The sequence below is a fragment of the Peromyscus californicus genome, unplaced genomic scaffold (assembly GCF_007827085.1).
Source record: "Peromyscus californicus insignis strain IS unplaced genomic scaffold, ASM782708v3 Scaffold_11__1_contigs__length_118956290, whole genome shotgun sequence".
Classification (NCBI taxonomy): Eukaryota; Metazoa; Chordata; class Mammalia; order Rodentia; family Cricetidae; genus Peromyscus; species Peromyscus californicus.
The window spans coordinates 85,055,859-85,060,161 of record NW_026294402.1 but is presented as its reverse complement, the minus strand read 5'-3'; the positions used below and the strand labels follow the sequence as shown (position 1 = coordinate 85,060,161).

The window sequence follows — 4,303 nt, the reverse complement described above, 5'->3', positions numbered from 1 at the left end:
ATGGCATTTGACATTCTTTGCATTATTTCCTCTACATGTCATTGAAGATTAATCACTGAAGCTTCATTTTCCACGGTTTTTAATGAAATCAGTCTTGTGCTCTACTTTCCCTGTATGAACTGTACAGAAGGCATACTATGTTTCTCTGAACCAATCAGAATATATTGTGTTAATCTGAAATAGTTAGGGTGGAGTTTTCAAAACTGAGATCAAACAGAATTCCAAGTAGCTATTAAAATGACCAGTATCTTTTCTCTGCCTGTGACACCATACATTTAGAATACTGTTGCAAAGCACCCGTGAGGCAGATTAACTCCTCTGTCTGCCTTCCCCTTGTTCTCAGCTCTCAAGGAGGAGGAGCCTGACTGTCCTGATTTCTTCTGCTCTCCAACTCAGCTACTGGAAAACACAATCCAATCCTCATTTCTTCTGTCTTTCCTCCTTTACAAGAACAGTTCTGTCTGTGTTTCTTTCTTAATTCCTATAATGTGAATTATTTATATCATTTCAAAATCTTTCTTTTCTTCATGATGAAAATTTCCATCATTATGTGCTCCAATTTTCTGAAATAGACAGTGTACCTTTGTTATCTATAATCACCCAATGCTGTTGCAGCACACTCAGACTTTCTACTATGGTTTAGAACCTATTGATTAGCCTTTTCCTGTCCTTCTTTCTCCCCATTTCCCTGTTCTACTCCATCTGTGTCTGGCTCATTCCATTGTACAGGATTCACAATAGTCCTCTCATTTTTCAAGTTAATAAGATTTCATTCATTTCTTCTTGAATAGTATTCCATTCTGTATATGCACCATATCTCTAGCCACTCATCAGTTAGTGAACTTTCAGGTGATTTCCAGTTCTTGTCTGTTGTGATCAATACTGTGATAAACATAATAGTGTATATATAACTTTAAAATACTAATTTCATTTCTTTTGTATATGTACACAGTCATAGGATCATATGGGAGCTACAGTTTTAGTTTTTGATAGCATCATCTCTATCAAAGTACTAAGAGAGCAAGTCAATAAACAGTGAAATAATACATAAAAAAGAAGCTCCAAGTATTTTCACAAGGATTTATTAATTTACATTCACATTGACAGGGTATAGTAGCTCCAACTCTCTCTCTCTCTCTCTCTCTCTCTCTCTCTCTCTCTCTCTCTCTCTCTCTCTCTCTCTGTGTGTGTGTGTGTGTGTGTGTGTGTGTGTGTGTGTGTGTGTGTGTGTGTGTGTTTCTTAACATCCTTACCAGCACTGATCAACTTTAGCTTTGTAAATATTAGCCAACTTTACTAGGGTATGCTGATAACACATTGGAGTTTCATTTGCATCTCCCTAGTGATTAGTGATGTTGAGCATTTCTTTATGTACCTCTTGGCTATTTGTATGTATCCTTTTGAGGAATGTCTGTTTTCCATTTTAATTCAGTTGGATTTTGGTTTTTGCTACTAAATTATTTATGCAGCTTTTCTATTCTGGATTTCAACGCCTCATCAACTGTATAGTTTGTCAATACTTTCCACGTTCTGCAGGTTATCTCTTCACCTTATTATTTCTTGTAACAAGAAATTGCTAAATGGTCTTATTAATAAAAAAAAAAAAACCTCAGAGCCAGATATTGGGGTGAAAGCTGAAAGATCAGAGAAACAGAACAAGCCAGCCACATTCTTACCTCTTCAAAATCCTCAGCCTCAAGAGAGAGACTTCCTGTTTACCCATGCATTATATACCTTTCTGTGCCCTGCCATCTTCCTTCCTTCCTAGTGCTGGGATTAAAGGTATGTGCCACCATGCCTGACTCTCTTCCCAGTGTGGCCTTGAACTTACAGAGATCTGGATGAATCTCTGCCTCCCGAATGCTAGGATGAAAAGTGTGTGCTACCACTGCCTGACCTCTATGTTTAATATAGTGGCTGGCTTTGTCCTCTGATCCCAAGGCAAGCTTTATTGGGGTACACAATATATCACCACAATTTCTTTTGCTCTGATGGAGCTTTTTAATGTGGTGAGATCCTATTTGTCTAGTTTTGCTTTTGTTTCATGCACTTTGTAGTCATATGCAAAAAAAAAAAAAAAACTTGTCAACTCTAGGGTTCCTGAAACATGCCTATGTGTTCTTCTAAGTCATTTCACAGCTTCAAATTTTATACTTAAATCTTTAATTAATTTGAGTTGATTTTTGCAACTGATGAGAGATAAGGATCTGACTTTATTGTTCTGTTTGTAGAATTTAATTTCCCTAGTAGACGTGTGGGCTTATTTCTTGACTTTCTATTGGTGAAATTATTAAGGCCACTCCACGTAGATAAAAGGAGATTTATTTAATGGTGTAACTTACAAATTAAGGGATAGGTAGGTCGCGGAGTCTGGGGAAGGTGTATCGCAGTCCAGCGGTGTTCTCTGGAGCTCTGCTTGGTACACCTCTCTAGTCCAGGGTCCCGCAACAGAGAGAGCGCCAGCCGATCCTTTCGCCCCGCCTTGTAGGCGTGACAGTTGCCGAAGTCTCAATGGGGGTTGGAACTTACAGATCAAAGCTGGAATGGCTATCCACTACAACTTTCTATCCTGTTCCACTCATCCATTTTAATTTTTTTTAAGATTTATTTATTATGTATACAGTGTTCTGCCTGCACACCAGAAGAGGGCACCAGATCCCATTACAGATGGTTGTGAGCCATCATGTGGTTGCTGGGAATTGAACTTGGGATCTCTGGAAGAGCAGCCAGTGCTCTTATCACTGAGCCATCTCTCCAGTCCCTCCACTCATCCACTCATATATAAAAGGTAGAGTTAGGAACTTAGAAACAATAGTGAATTAGATCAAATTAGGTTCAAAATTAAGCCCATCCAGATTTTACTTGGCAGCAGTAACTTAGGAAACATTCACTCTTGTGCATTTACATATTGCAGTTACCTTATCCCTTTTGTTATTTTGGGGCCTTCATAAATGCTTAGAAATTCTGGATCCCTTTGTTTTGATCTGTCTGTAGCAGATATTAGACTATATAGTAGAGTAGTAGGAACTTAACATGTAAGATTGAAACACAACTGGTAACATTTTGTTTGGGAATTATAAAATCTGTCTTTATACTTAGGTGAGTTTTTACATTCTATTCCATCTAGGTACTTAAAGAGGACAATTAATCTCTCAAATGAGATACACCAATATGGGACTACATATTATGAATTTTCAAATCACATCCCATTATAAAACTCAATTGGAACTGTGTTTTTATTTAGTTTTGGTAAGTCTATTAAACAACAGAAGATTAGAATAAAATATAAAATATATAGTTTAAATTCTCATTGCCTGAGACCTACTTTTAGAATATGGAAATTAAGAAAAAATATAAACCTACCATTGCTTACTTCCTCTTGGTAGAACAAAAGAACTGATAAGAATGACTAGTTTGAGCAAAAGGACATGATAACACTAAACAGAAATGACTGCCTGGCTATATAGCTAATGTACTGGACTTAAATACTTTGGGATCATCTTTTCAAGTACAAGTGGCTGGTTAGAATTTAAGGAAAGTCTTGGGTGGTTGAGATTGTTACTATGCTTTTCCAATTGCAAATAATTTTGTTTTGTTTTGTTATTTATTTATTTATTTATTTATTTATTTTATATCCTGACCATAGTTTTCCCTCCTTTCTCTCCTCCCATTTCTTCCATCCCCCACCTCCATCCACTCCTCCTCTGTTTCTGTTCAGAAAGGGGTAGGCCTCCCATGGATATCAACAAAGTGTGGCATATCAAGTTGCAGTAATACTAAGCACCTCCCCTTGTATTTATGCTAGGCAAGGCAATCCAGTATGAGGACTAGGTTCCCAAAAGCCAGCCAAAGCCTTAGGGACAGCCCCTGCTCCCATTGTTAGGAGTCCCACAAATAGATCAAACTACACAACTGTCACATATGTGTAGAGCAGCACATATACTAAAATTGGAAAAATACAGAGAAAATTAGCACGGCCCCTGCACAAACAATTTTTTCCTGCTCGTTAACGTTGCGTTCTGTATAACTCTTGGATTTGATTCAGTTCAGTTAAAGAAAAATATATGAGTGTCTCTGTTTTGCCAGACTGAAACATTATGTTCAGTACTTAGTTCAATTACATATGGGTCCCGAGGAAGATAAAACAACTTATAGAAGGAAGAGTTTATTTGAGCTTACATTTCCAGAGGAATAATAGTCCCTTATGGTGGAGAAACATGGCAATAAGCAGCAGACGTGGAGGCTGGAGCGGAAGCTGAGGGCTCACATCTTAAACCACAAGAGAGGTTAAAACAGTTCAAAA

At 37.6% G+C, this 4,303-nt stretch overlaps 1 pseudogene; it reads left to right on the top strand.

The window, feature by feature from the left end:
• Positions 1-3,923: 3,923 nt before the first annotated feature.
• LOC128105676 (uncharacterized) lies at positions 3,924-3,988 on the top strand (annotated as a pseudogene).
• The last annotated feature ends 315 nt before the right edge of the window (positions 3,989-4,303 follow it).